This window comes from Lactuca virosa, chromosome 7, assembly GCF_052849685.1.
Source record: "Lactuca virosa cultivar CGN04683 chromosome 7, Lactuca_virosa_CGN04683_v6, whole genome shotgun sequence".
Taxonomy (NCBI): Eukaryota; Viridiplantae; Streptophyta; class Magnoliopsida; order Asterales; family Asteraceae; genus Lactuca; species Lactuca virosa.
The window spans coordinates 161,697,507-161,713,290 of NC_136432.1; the positions used below are offsets into that span (position 1 = coordinate 161,697,507).

Sequence of the window (15,784 nt, forward strand, 5' to 3'; positions counted from 1 at the left end):
AAAAATAAATTTGGGACAAATTCCCCCAAACCACATGGACCATTCATGTAATTTACTCGGCTACATCAGATCATAATAATAATATGTGAACATTTTCAACAAATTTGTTACCTAGATGTGTAAAAAAAAGATAGTTATCCAGATATGAACAAATCGAAAAGTTAATTACCTTAATAAGTCATGTTCTCTAAATCAAACAATCATAAATCTAATACATAAAAGATAAATATTAAAAGAGAAATTAAATATCCGGTGGTTATTTTTTTTACTCATACGGAATATGGGAAGAGTGGATATCTTCACCGTTCTCCTATTAATATCTTGTATTTCATTGTTTTTGTTTTCATTTTTTGCCTTCTCCTAACCAGTGGCGGATGCCTTTAGGGGCTTGGGGGGCCATGGCCCCCCTGTTTTTTAGACTACTAATACCAAAAAATTAATGAATTAGCTTGTTTTTAAGAATAAAATTGATGCCGGCCCCTCTAATGATTTTGGAAGTAAGGTAACAAGAGTTAAAATGGAATGTAAATCATCCGCTAACAAACTATTGTTTTGAATAATATACTTTATAAAATAAAATATATACTGGCCCTCATAAAATTAAGAAAAATTAAACAAGTAAACTACATTATTATCCTATAACGATCGGTTACAATCAAAGCAATGAAATAGGAGGTATAATAGTACAAAAGTGGTTGAAGAAGATAGAAAAAGAAAGCATTAAAATATCAAATTAGTGAGATACGGGAAATTAAAGAAGCATCGTCAATTCGTCTTCCACCCTCGTCGTCGCCATGCCTCATCAACCACCACCGCCCAGGACACCGCTGCGACGTTCTCTCTTTCTATCTTGATTTGGTGGTTAGTTTCATCTGCTTTGGCTTTTGCTTTTAAGACTCACAGTCATATACATATTGTTTATATTTATTACTTTTTGTTGATGCTTTTCTGTGTTGTCTTTTCAAAAGTGTTTTTAATAAATTACTTTTTGGAGCTTGCTTCTAGGAATGTCTATCCTTTGACACGTTTGTGTTTTGTGTTGTTATTTAAAAATTGTTTATGCCATTGTTTGTCTTTTTATTTAAGGATTGTCAAATTTATGGAGTTATATCTTTTAAATATATATACTTTTTTTGCATGTTTTTTTTTGTTATTAGAATAAAAGTTTTGAAACAAACAAATAATAACGTACATATTTTTCTTATTCAACTATTAATTCTATAAGAAAAGATCATCATATGTATAGTTTATCACATTTGAATTTTTTTTCTCGGCCCCCTTCTTTATATCGTCCGTGTTCCGCCCCTGCTCCTAACTACTTGTTACGTGAGGGTTCTTTTATAATATATTCATTGTTTCTAAAAAATTATAAAATAATAGCATCTCTCTCTATATCTTGTTCCTCGGTCTAACTTAGTGAGAGAAAAAAAAATAGTTGGATTTTTTTTGGATGTTCTTCAACTTTTAATGGAAGAAAATAAAGAAGCGGTTGGATAAGTTTTCTTCATAATTTTTCTTTAAATTCAGAATGATTTTGAAAGAAATGAATAAAATGTTTATTTTTCTTTTATTTCTTTTCAATTCAAGGAAATCAAAATATAATTTTTTTCCTTTTCCTTCCTTTTATCTTCTTATTTTCTTTCCTTATCCTTTTTTTTTCGTTAAAATTTTAGAACAAAATATTTTATCTTTTGATTTTGACATTTTGATTTTGACACTGATCTTATAAATAGAAAAAAAAAAATTGGATTTCTCTTGGCATTGAAGATCATGTTGCTCCTCCAAAGGAGGGAAAAAACCTCAAGCCGTCGTTATCAAGCATTGATTTTAGTTTTTATTTTTATTTTATCTCAAACCTCAAATACGGTATCCCATAACTATCCGAGTTAAGTAGTACATTTAAGTCTCGCTACATTTCTTATAACATTTAACGTGTTTACTTTACTTACAAATTAATTTAATATATATAAATTAAATCTATTGATAGTGGTGAGCAAAAACCAAACAGTAAACCAGAAAAAAACAAAAAAATTGAAACTAAGCAAATAACGGTTGATAAATCTGTTTTTCTTGTATCCCCAGCCTTCTTTCTCATTGACAGGGGTTTGTTTTGTTTTTGCTTCTTTAATAAAATTGCCGTTTAACGGGCCGGTTCTAAGGATTCAAATGTTCAGGATGAGGTGGATAAAAAAAGCTCATAGGCCTTAACGTGTAACGAATTAAATTATATAAACATAATTAGAAAATCTATAATCAAATAACCTATTTCTGATAAACAAATTTACAATTAACATAATCTAGTAACTATAAAATGATAAAGTAGTATTTGATTCTTTAAACACTCATGATTTCTGAATTTCTAATAAATAATTATACAATAAACATAATTACATAAATACATAATCTCATTCTCATAATTTAATTTCAGTTTCTAATAGTAATAATCTATTTAAAAAATCAGAATCATTCATTATAATCTGACTGAATCATATTTTAGAATAAAATTAAGATTTTATAATTTGATTAGTGATAATAAACTACTAAACTGATTTCTATGATCTATGAATATGAGAAATTGATAAGATTTCATTCATTCATGATTCAACATTCTATTAAACTAGTTTCTATAGTGATAATAAACTATTAAACTGATAATCTATGAATCATTCAAGTATGCAATTGACAATTATAAACTGATAATCATCGATTTCTCATAAATCATAATCTATTAGACTAATAACTATTACAGTATTACCTGATTAGTGATTAACAGGACTGCAAGAGATAAGATAATCGTGTAGTCGATCCTTGCTGTTGCTGTCGGCCTGCCCTGCTGAGTGTTGATCGGTTTTTTTGAACAAGGAACGTGATGTTTTTGGCTTTTGTTCGTCGAATGTCGATACTCTATGCTGCCTTGTGCAGTTGTGCCTTCTCCCATACGCGATGCTGATGGTCATGGACCGGTTTGCATTTAGATTGGCCTAAAATTATATATACCATTTAAAAAAAATTGGGCCCCTAAAAATTACGGGCCCTGTTCCAATGCCCATCTCGCCCTTGGTCTAAACCGGGCCTGCCGTTTAAAAAAATACAAATAACGGTTAAAAACGAATATTAGTTGCACGATTTATTTTTGCATTATACACCTCACCAAAAAAATCAAATTGCACCTTCATAAAACTGCATACCAAAAGCATATGGCCAGTGACGGTTCCATTATGGTGCTCATAGTGACATCGGCAACCCCGGTATTCAGACGCAATGTAAATTTTTTTATTTTTTCTACTATAATGCCATTACGTAAAAAAAATATGCCACTGACAACACCTAATACGAAATCTTGCATCCACCAATACACACGGCAAAACCTCAACATATATTCTTTTAAATATATAAATAAAACATATTACCTATTCAATATTTGTAAAATATATTACTATTTTTATGTTTTTAATTTTTTTTTAAATTACGTTCGACTAAAAGGAAGCCAAGAAGTGGTATTTCAGTTTCAAACCTAAGTCCTAACTCGCCCCAAATTTTTTTTTACATTTGTTATGACCATAAAAACATTATTTTAATTTGTCTTAATATGTTTTAGCAATAATTTCGACATTTTCTAGCATTTTAGTTGGTAGCTCACCATAAATCTTTTATGCATTTGTGCTCCACTTTTTATCATGAACCCAAAGAAATATGACTATGGTCCATCCGTTTGTTGTTTTAAAATTGCCACAAAGTAAAATTTCATTTCTTTCATACGAATTCAAAAATACTATGATGGCTCTGTTGCTTTATATATATATATATATATATATATATATATATATATATATATATATATATATATATATATATATATATATATATATATATGGGAAGGTTCATGCGAAAATGCAAATAATTTGCGAAAACGCGAAAACAAGAAAAACCTATGATATTGTGTCACCTCAACATTATATTTTGGAAAATAATTCATCCAAACTTTGAAATACATGATGATAATCGATGATAGATGAGAAATTGTTTCATATTAGCAAAGTATGACTTTTAATATTTTTATTATAAAAACATGAATTTAAAAATGATTAAGCACGTGAAAAAATAAAATTATTAAATCCGTATTTAAATCTATATTATCATAACACTATCAAATGTAAACTTACTATCTTTAATTTATTGCTAATAAATTTATTATTTTATAGTACATATGTTTGATTTTTATAAGATAAAATCTGTTTTCGCGTTTTCGCAAGATATTTATGTTTTCGCATGAACCTACTTCTATATATATATATATATATATATATATATATATATATATATATATATATATATATATATATATATATATATATATATATACTAGCCGTTTATCCACGCCAAGCGACGGGTGCATATATTTTTTTCAGAAATTAGTTTCTAGAGACGATTAGTTCTTTTACGCAAATAGTTTACTACATCTAAACAATTATTTATAAAAATAATGCTAGCATAAATGAAATCAACAATAATTAAAAATGAAAAGCTGTGATTCTTTACAAATACATATGAACACATGATTGATTGTGCATTATTAATCGTACAACACTTCATTATATATATCACATTTGATGTATAGACTTCACCGCAGTTGAATTGTTCGTCTGGGGTCATTGATATTTTTGTATTGGCAAGTGATATCCCTCTAAATAATGTCACATAAAGTTAACCATAGAGAACCAATTATGGAAGATAATTACCTATATTTGGATTTTTTTTGTCACTGCGCTTTATTGATAATCATCGGGGAATATAATCGATGTGGAAATTATTTTCTCTTCAACTTGAATGGGAACATCTCATCTTCAGACGGACATAGAAGAATCCTTGGAAAATATACCCTCTCTCCAACATATTGACCAACAATTATTTTGGCATCCATGACATTGTGCTGAACACATTTACAAATCCATCGGGTGCCGTTACATAATCCATTTGATGGGTCGAGATTTCGTAACAATATTATCAGGCATCCAACTTTCAGTCGTAGGTAATTAGGGGGTAAACCACCAACACTGAGCGTTTTCAAGAATTCCATACGATATAAGTTATTTATATCGTGTACGACTTCATCAAAACTATACTAAATTCTCTCTTCTCCATGTAATAGTCCGACCAAATAATCATTAATCTCATAGAAACTACATATGTATTGTGGTGTATAAAATGAACTGAACTACATAGAAACTAAATCGAAGCTAAAACGCAAACCGCAGCAAACACAAAAGTCGAATCGTACAGTTTCAAGCTAAAACTAATATATGCATTTTCGGTACAGTTTTAGAAAAAAAAACACCACGTCATCCATACGTGTTGGCTCATTTAGTAAGATCCAGTAAGATTCTCCCCAAAAGAGACCGAAGTTCAAATATTGAGGGGGTGACCAAAAGGAGGTAATGCATCATCGCTTGGAAAGCAACACAAGATGTCTCCGCATTTTCACCAAAGAACAAATTACTAAAATCGTCCCTATGGTTTGGTCAAAATTACGTGTTTGGTCCCTAACTTTTTTTTATACTCGGACCATCCTTATAGTTTGATTTTATAACGTCTTTCGTCCCTCGCACACTTTAAAAGACTATATTACCCTTCGTATTTTTTTTTTCAGTTTTTATATTATTTACTTATTATTTATTAACTAAAAAATGAATTAATAAATATATGGCCCCACCAACACATACACTCCTTCACCCTCCCCTTTCCCTCCACCCCTCCCCTCCGTCAACCTGTGATCAACCACCACCGTAACCTTAGGCAGCACCTCCTTCAAACTCCCAACATCACCACCGAAAACCACCACCAGTCAACACACCAAATAAATTGAAACTGAACCAAAAATAAAGAACAACAAACCCCATGTACAATCAAAACCAAATCAAACCAATAAAATAAAATCCGTAAACCTATAGCCAAAATCAAAATCAAACCAGAAAAATATTGAACAGAGGTGGTGTCAGAGGTTCCAGCAATCATGAAATCAGAAATCATAACATGATTTTTAACAAAACTTCCATCAAATCGACACATTTTCAACCAGAAACCATAAAATCGTTTCAATATCCATGAATTCAACCAGAAAAAAATAAACCAAACCCTGATTTTGAACTAAACTTCCATGAAATCCAGGAAAGAAACATGATTTCAATTAAGTATTTCAACAAAAAAAAAATCAAAACATGATTTCTGAAAACCTGCATCAATCGAGAAAAAATAATCAAATCACACCTCAAATTCGTGTTCTAAGAGTCATGGGGGGCGTAGAAAGAATGAATCCGGAAAACAATTGAACCCGCTTCCGAAATCGGTCTTACTTCACACCGTTATGATGCTCCGACGAACCCATGTACCCACACATTCATCAATTAGATTCTTGTTGGCAAGCAGATCATTCAACAATCTGTGGAGTTCTCGAAGAGGGAGAGGAAGTAGATAAGAGTCGCTGGAGAGTGTAAGGCCACCGATGAAGTACGGTCGCCGACGATGGAGGATTCCAACGTTTCTATGTTCGGTAACTTAGGGTTTGTTCTGGGTTTGTTTGACCATCGATTGCCTTGCCTTCTCCGGCTACTTTCTGATTCGATACACTGACAATGTGTGTGGCCCGACGAGGTAAGAGGTGTGGCAGAGAGATCTGGAACGAGAAAGGGAGTGGGGAGTGAGAAGGGGATGGGGTGGGCCTCTCATACATAATATTTATTTAAAAAAAACAATAACAAAATAACAAAAAGAAAAATAAAAATAAAATAAAAAGGGTATAGTTGTCATTTTACATTGATCAGAGATCAAATGCGCAATAAAAACAAATCATAGGGATGATCCGAGTGCAAAAAAAAAAAGTTAAGACCAAATACGTAATTTTGACCAAACTATAGGGACGATTTCAGTAATTTGTTCTTCACCAAATGATGGACCATCTTTGTTGGAACCTATTTAAAACGAGAATACTCATTTCAGAAAAAAAAACCATTAATATGTCTGGATCATTAAATTCGTATGCTATAATAATCAAATCTTATTCGCAACCAGAACAAGAAAATTCAAAAATGTTCAATGTTGCGCGAGAAGCGGCAAGGAAAGATGTAGAACGGCCATTTGGAGTCCTTAAGGCCAAGTGGAACATAATTAATAACCCGTCATGAACATGGGAGCCAACAAGAATAAACATCGTAACATACGATTGTATAATATTATAAAATATGATGCCAAATGACAAACATCAAGCCATTTGTATGTATAACAAAGAAAAACCACTTCCACCACTTGGAGTAGCGCATGTTCACACACTTTATTTATCGGGACTAATAGAGGTTCAAAGCCAAGAAGCAAATAACAACCTTTGCAATGATTTGGCGGAACATACATACACCAATCAGCAATCCAACAACAATGACGAGTAGATGTAATTTTCATTATTTTTATTATGTAATGTGTTTAATTTTTATCATGCAATGTTTTAAAATTGATGAAATATTTCTAAGTTTAATTAATCATACATTTATATTGTTTTTATTATTTATATTTGTATTAAATTAAAAATAATAAAGCTGTGATAGTACGAAGGAAACATCCCTACGAGATTATGTGAAAAGGTGGAGAGTGAATAATGATGTGACGTTGATATGACAATCTTATATAGTGTGATAATGTGATAACCATATATTTTAGCTTAATAGACTATAATAGACTATAGTAGGTAAATATTAGTTATTTTAGAAATATTTATGATATTAGTGGCTTTTCTTAAAGAAAAAAAATAGTGGGGTTTTCAGCTACAAAATTGAAAATGTAACGTTTTTTTTTTTTTTTTAATATCTTTGATATTTAACACATAAATCACCTAAACTTTATTAAGTGAATATGTAAAAAGAAGAAATTGATGTCAAAAACTACATCTTGGTAAAAATAAGCGTTATTGTCATTATAAGTTATAACCCAACAAATTTTTTTATTTTATTTTTTCTGAACTAATTTTTATGTCTTTTAAGTCATTGATGTTTGAAATACATATCCAACTAGGTGAACCTTAGGCTATAAAAAGTGGTAGCATGCTTAGCACATGCTAAACACATTGCACATCATATTTTTACTTTCCACCTAAGCTTTCATGTACACTTAGATTAAAAAAAATCAAATGAAAAAGAACCAATCAAAAGGCTGATACAAAAAATAAAAACAAAGAAAAAGACCAATCACACGCAAGCCAGGTCTCTCTCTCTCCTCTTGTTAAGATGGTAGCGAGTGTTGCTTAGCACCTCCCTTAGCTCATGCTAGGAGGCAGTGTTTGCCTTGTTCTAGTGAGTGTCTACTTAGATGATTTGGTCTACTTAATGTCCACATGACCACATAGGCTACACTTGGACACTAATGTGGCATTGCATTGATGATGTGGCCTTCTCCTATCAAAACCCCACCCATTTGCCTACATGTCTTCCAAACCAACGACCTCCGTTTCCCACCACCACCGGCGTCTGCTCCCACCACCACCACCACCATTCATCGGCCGAAGGTGGTGGTTAGTGTTGCCGGGAAAAGTTTACAAGCTAAACATTTTAGGAATCTAAATATAACTACAAAACTGGTGGTTATTAATAAATCCAAAAAATGTATTACTTTACATAACGTGCAACTTTTTATGTTAAAAGTTGGTAATAAAAACTACAAAATTGCTTATCATATTCATAGTCACTCATTCTCTATAGAACCAAATGCAATCACACCAAAAACAAAAAACATGATTTTTTTTTTCTTAAATCGAAATCACGCTGGAATGCAAAATGATGAGCTCAAAGGCGGAGGCAGGACACACACCAAATGTGGTCCCGCAGGATTGCATATTATATTTGCCCGATTCACATTTGGCAATTCCAGTTGTGGAGGCCGAACATATCCGGCACCTAGCGGTACACACAATATAGAAATCTCAATCCTTGAACCTGTCAGTATCAGTATCAGTGTCAGTGATCAGGATAACGAGGGTATTAACGTCTTTTGCATATACCTTGCTTTGTGGAGAGGGGGGCATGGCCTCGCTTCCTCCCGGCAATCATCCAATTCTTTAAATTTGCCTTCACTTCATACACTACTTCGTCCTGTTACATGAAATAATTAATCTTCTATCTAGATTTAAATAACATGATGATGTAATATTTAAAAAGTTGTTGCTTAATTAGAATTAGTAGTCTTACGTTGTTGTTACCAGAAGCTGTTTCATCTTTAAAAAACTTTAATCTTTCGATTCTCCATTTCATGGTGAAAAGCTGCCCAACTCTAAGACCATTTGAAGGAAGAGGAAGAAAACCAACTGCTAAAGAAGGTTCTAGAACAGGTCGTTGTAACTCAAGAGAACTCCTGAATGTCAATACATCATTGTCATTGTCATGTACTTTTGTTTCCAAGGATACGGGAGTATGAGATCCATGATTTCTGTCACCCGATATTTTGTATTTAATATTTAATATTGTGTCAGGATGCAATGCTTTCTCTTCATCTGCAAAACCACAAATCCATGTCAAATAAAATAAGAATCAAAATATCATTTTTTTTTTAATTTTAAAATACCAAATAAAATTCCAGCTCTAGAGGCTGGAGGAACAATGAGAGGAAACAATGCAGATGTTGGTTTTCCATCATGAACAGAACCATCTTGTAGATCTAACCATGCATCATGAATGGTCAACGAGGCTTTGACTTGTGACTGTAATATCACCTGGAACAACCAAATGACAAAATTAATAATGCACAAAAATTGAATTATAGAAAATTCTTGATAAGTGAAATTATTTTTGGAAGTGCATAAGTTTTAATGAAAATAAAACCTGCAAAAGCAAAGCACCATCATTGCCCTTGTCTGCCACACGTGTGCTGACGTGGAATGGGTCAGTGAAATGAGCAGCTACTGTCTTTTCAAATATCTGATTTCGTGACACTCCAAATTCAAGTTTTAGAGCTAATGTCCTCAGTCCATCGACTACATTTGCTCTTTGGGACAATACTACCCCTAAAACAAATAATAAATAAAGATTATAGTAAATTGAATATTTTTCTCAGTTTTGATCCTAAAAGATTTTCTCTTGCAACTTTGGTCCTTGTTTAGGTTCTTGTAATGTTTTTGGTCCTTGTTCCATTGTAAAATAAGGACCAAATTTTTTCAAATGGAAACCTTTTTAAACCAAAATTGCAAAAATCAACTATAACCTTTTACTCAAAAGGTTATTAAAGTAGTCAAAATCATGGAAATTATTTAATATCATTAAAACCTGCAGATGTTCCTTTTGGTAGTCCTTCATTTATGGCACGCACAGGTATCCACAAAACACCAACGATATTGCTTGCCCAATCTGGTAACTCTATACTTCCATTTTTAAGAGTAAGTGTAGAAAATTCTTTTGGAACATCAGGATCATCATCATCATTATTATTGTTAATATTATTATTATTATTATTATTATCATCATTATCTGAAGTAAAATGTGTCTCCATTTCTATGTCATGTGACTCCTCAATCTTCAATCCAGGCCCAGTGTTGATATGCAAAACAGCTCCTTTTAAGGAGTATTTAAATGGCTTTACAATTATTCCAACCCACTGAGCTTCATTCATTAATAACGCAGATGAAACTTTTGCAGAAAGATCAACAAGGGATCTTGGTTTAAACACCTAAAACAACAAACATAACACAAAAATAAATTATACCCCAAATTGCACTTAATATCAATGTACTTTGTTTTTTGAAAAAAAATACCTTCAAAATGGGTCGAGTGGGTTTATCGTAACTCATGAGGTCATCACTATCAGCGGGCCCACCTCTTGAGAAACCATGAGACCTAAAGCGTAAATGACCAATTTGCCCCGTGAGAACACCCAACACATACGAACCGGGTTTCTGTGGGGGTAACGAAAGCGTAATTGTGTTTCTACCAGGCTTCAGTATCGTTACATCACCGCTTCTAATTGCCTGAAAATTTGAAGAAAGTAAATTTGAGTTTAGAAATTTGAAGAAAACTTGGAGAAAATGGTTGAATGAATACCTTGACGCATTCATCGGCGTTATTGGTGGCAGTTAAGGTGAGACTAAGTGATTCAAGAGTGATGTCATCGGGAAACTCACACCATAAAGTTACAGATAACGAACCCGGATCTCCGTCGCAAAGCTCCATCGGCGGCCCTGAGTTGCCGGAAAATGTTATCAACGACGACACATCTAACGGAACAGGATCCTCCATTTCGCTATGAGCAAGACGAACGACTTCGGATTGAAACGCTTGACGTTCGTTTGTTAAGAACAAGCCTTTATCGAGTGAAAGCAATCGCACACATGACGATAGGTATCCGGCTCGATCGTTGAGGATTTTCTGGCATTCGGCTAAGTTTGGGAGTACGTCGGCTAACAAATCGTGCCATCCTTCGCCGGAGTAAAGAGCACAAACCTTCTCGTATGATTTCGCTGCTAGATCGTGGTTGCCGTTTTTGAAGCAAACGGAGGCGATTTCGCCGTCGAGGACAACTCCGTGCCTTTTCCACCATGAATGATGGTAGTTATCAGCAGCTCCCTTTGATAGCTCCAGATACTTTTTCTGTTTGTGTATATAAATTCAATACAAAAATTCCAATTATACATATAGTAACCTTAATCTGTATATACCTCAAACTCTTGTAAAGATGATAACGAGTTCCATAAACCAGGATCGGAGATAGTTTTACGTAGAGCATGTTGAGAAGCCACAAAAACTTCAGCGAGTTTCCTTTGTTGAGACGATTGTGCTTCTGAATCTGAGCTGCCAGCATGTAATATGTTAACAAAACGGATAACAATGAATGAAAAAGTAATGTTTGAATGATCGGATATCCATATTACCTGCAGAACAAGAGCTTTTTTGGCGATTAGCTTCATGTAGAAGAAAAGAGGGTTCAAGAGGCAAAGGTTTCTTCTGAATACCAAAATGTTTGATCCTTGGAGTAGCTTCTTGCATCATCTACAATTTAGTTTAATCACAATCATTTCTACTAAAACAAACATATAGCATGAAACCATAGAGAATAGATGAAGATACATACTTTTTCTTTCACAAGAACTTCGGATGCAGCATCAGGTGGAACTGAAGGCCAAACTGCTGGCTTAGGCCATGGTAGCATGCTAAGTGAAGCACTACACAAGAAAAAAAAGAGGCAGCTTTGACTTTTGAGAATCATGTATAGAATAAAGAATTGACTTTCAAGCAAGAATTGAGATCTATCCCACCTGTTGACTGGACTTCTTTCTATATCAGATCCATACCCAAGTAAATATGCAAGCCTCATGAACTATCAGGTTCACATACACACAGAAGAAGATAATATAAATATTATCATATGATCCATATTCAAAATTATTATTTTTATTTAGTTTAATTACCTTAACGCGACATAGAGTATACAACTCCCCTTTTACACGATAAAATTCTTTTTCTATCTCTGGTGCCACTATTCCATCCTTGTAATGGTCAGCAGTTGCATTGACCAATCCCAAGGATGCAGTTAAGACCCAAACTTCCCTCATACAGAAGGGCAAACCACTCTGGAGAGTAACCATAGACAATTAATAAGAAATTCAAAATTAGTTAAAAATTAATGATATGAAATTATGAATTGAATGCCTACCTCACGTAAGGCCAATGCTTCTGAGAAACTAACAATGAATGAAAACCCCCTTGATGCAACCTCAAATGGACGTTTTAGCTTGAATAACAGCTGTGAAAAGAAAATAAAAGTTCAATAATCATTAATCCATATTAAGTTACTAACAAAAACAAAGATTATTTAAATAACCTTAGCTTGACAGGAGAAAAGGTATTGTCGAAATTCAAACTCCCTAAAGGAATCATCTTGAACAATTTGTGACAGTTGTTTGTTGTTAGGGTTTAGTATTGCAGCTTGATCATCTCCATGGTCTATTCCTCCAAACTCCCTTTGTTTTCCTGCATTGTTAACTGTATGATGTACAAGAAAAAAAAAATAAGCTTTACATGTGGCAAAAAGTCAGAAAATATATATATATATATATATATATATATATATATATATATATATATATATATATATATATATATATATATATATAAAACACCTGTTTCCAAATAACAGAGCTCTAGTTCATCATATTCACGCAATGATTCCTCATTAAGATGAGCCATTTCAAACATGAATGCCAGGCTCTCCTGTAAATAGATTTTTAATTATTTACAGAAGAGCTTGCTAGTGTTCTTATTGGCGATAAAAAAATGTTTTTATTATCATATTAACAGAAGAGCTTTAGCCTTTATGGTTACCTTGAGAATGAAAAAATTACAGAAACTCCAAATAGGCATAAAACGTTGTTCACTGAGCTTACGAATCTCATCCTCATAGAACTGAATACGCCTATCAAGACTGTTTCTAATGCACTCCATGATTTTGAGCTGTAAGTCTTCCCAAAAAGTTGTTTCAGGTCCATGTAGATCAAATTTGCAGCACCTGATGAACCACTAGTCCTGAGTTGAATTCATGGAAGTATGCGAATGTTACAAAATGAAATTCATGATTGATTAATCAGTGGATGCAACTTTACCTTTCCCTTTTTCTTGAGTTGAAATCAACTTCAAGTCTTCCATAAACTTTTTGTGCCATCTTGTATGCTTGGTCATTATTGGGTGCAGCTTTAGACACAAACACAATGAACCACTGCTTCTCATCATTTTGCAAGGTTAATTTCAGACGTGGTTTCAGGATTGTTTTGAACTCATCCAGATCCTGTAGCAACAATTTGTCATTTTTCAACTCATACAGATCAATGAATGTTTCACGTTAGGTTTTAGTAGTTACCTCACAGGTCACAAGAACCACAGTTGCATATGGTTCTTTAAACCAAAACAATGGTTGCTCTGGAAGGAAACGACTTCTGACCCTTTGATCTGATGCTAAGATAAACTCGGCTGGAAGATTATCTACAGTCACAGGATTTCGGGTTTTGTTGTTCAATGTAGCTCTTTTAAATGGAAGCCGTTTCTCAAATCCTTCCTTCACAAGGGGCCACAAATCACTCACATCGTCAACTGGAAAACAATTCAATTTCAGTATTCAATGTCACAACTCAATGCGTATTAAATTTGGTCTGATTATTGAGTGTGGAAGTGAATGCGTATTTCAAAATTAGAATTAGAGCTGTAATTAAGGAAATTTGGGAATCATACTTGCAATGATGAGGCGATCGCAAGAATTTTTGATAGACTGAAACTGAGATAAGAAATTCGCCATTTATACGATCAATCTGTGGAGGAAAATAGGTGAATTAGAAGTATTTAATAGAATGTGTTCGTTAATCAAGATAATGGAAGTGGATTAGTAAACTAAAACCTCTTACGCCGTGACTTCAATTGTGGATTGATTTTAGTGTATCCGGATAATCGACGTTTCCTCTGATCATGGCTGAGATTCAATGACGGGTGGATCCATTCTCCTCTGCAGATATGATTATTGGTTTGGGTGGAGCGATCACCGTTGGGTTTTCTGTCTTATGGGACTGGACCGCCATATTCGGTTTTCTTTGAATGGAAATGCCGGAAACAGTCTAATTGGTTTTACGGTTAAAATTTTCATTTTTTTAGAGTAAAGTACAGAAATGGTCCTTGTGGTTTGGTCAAAAGTTGAAGGTTTATACAAGCCTTTAAAAATCTGATCTATTGCATCCATGTGGTTTCAAAAAAACTACAATGTCCTTACTTGGTCCATATAAAAAGATTATATTACCCTTGTTAAACTGATTTTTGTTTTTGTAAGCTCCACCCATTCTCCATTTTTTCTCTTATTCATATTCAGTTATTCTCAAAGTTCACACGCGTTATCCTACCCTTCACCATCGTCTTATGAAGCCTAAATCCAAAATTATGAAAACAAAATTGATGTTGTTGATATGAAATTGATGTTCTTGATCAATATCTACAAAAACAAAATTGATAGTTTGTTCTTGTTTATTAGGTTTGAAGCTCTGTCAGGTATGGATTAGATGAAGAACCATACCCTTATAGGGTTGATGAGGATGCATTTCGACGATGTTGTTAGGTCGCTGCCACCGTTGATGGATCGGGTTTAACCGAATCAGTTTAAGGGAAAACCAAGTTCAAACAGAAAAATAACCAATTCATCATGTATGAAAGACCGGGCCTAAATCGATCATTCCTTAAATTATTTTGACTATAACCAACTTATATTTTGTGACATCCTCAATTTCACGGCCAGAAAAGACCGATTTATTTATGTTTATTAAAATCAGAGTATCATTTTAAAAAAATAATATTGCGGAATTTGTTCCCAAAAACATGATAATAATATAAGCAAAACATTTCCAAAGAAATGTATTTTATTTATATTGAAAACGTTGGAATGTCATCGTTAATATAGTACATAAGCATAAACGAAATTAATACAGGCCTTACACTAGTTTATCTAAACTACAGACCTATAAGCATCCATAAATCGGTCATCACAACATCACACTTGTGCTTTCGTGCCACTAGCTATAATTCAAAAAACTGAGTGGGTCATGCTTGGGGGCCTGGTGAACACATAGGGTTTTTAACCCACAATTTAAATTCCTTTAATTATATATTTCCATCAAAACATTTAACCTGATTACACATTCTCGTTATCCTCACTTTCTGTCCCTAAGGCATCTAACTCAGGAGACCTAACCTAAGGATCATCTTCGGGATAGACAATAATGCTTAGGGGGTAC

At 33.3% G+C, this 15,784-nt stretch overlaps 1 pseudogene across 1 annotated transcript; it reads right to left on the reverse strand.

Moving 5' to 3' along the window:
* Positions 1-8,621: 8,621 nt before the first annotated feature.
* LOC145125767 (trafficking protein particle complex II-specific subunit 130 homolog) lies at positions 8,622-14,590 on the reverse strand (annotated as a pseudogene). Its single transcript, XR_013716148.1, has 20 exons — positions 14,414-14,590; positions 14,244-14,320; positions 13,876-14,105; positions 13,622-13,803; positions 13,344-13,527; positions 13,142-13,232; positions 12,844-13,004; positions 12,676-12,765; positions 12,431-12,592; positions 12,278-12,339; positions 12,094-12,184; positions 11,681-12,011; positions 11,067-11,612; positions 10,781-10,993; positions 10,296-10,695; positions 9,855-10,036; positions 9,598-9,745; positions 9,225-9,526; positions 9,038-9,128; positions 8,622-8,972 (listed from the first exon to the last, which is right to left on the reverse strand). The product of XR_013716148.1 is annotated as a trafficking protein particle complex II-specific subunit 130 homolog (transcript).
* Between the last annotated feature and the right edge of the window lie 1,194 nt (positions 14,591-15,784).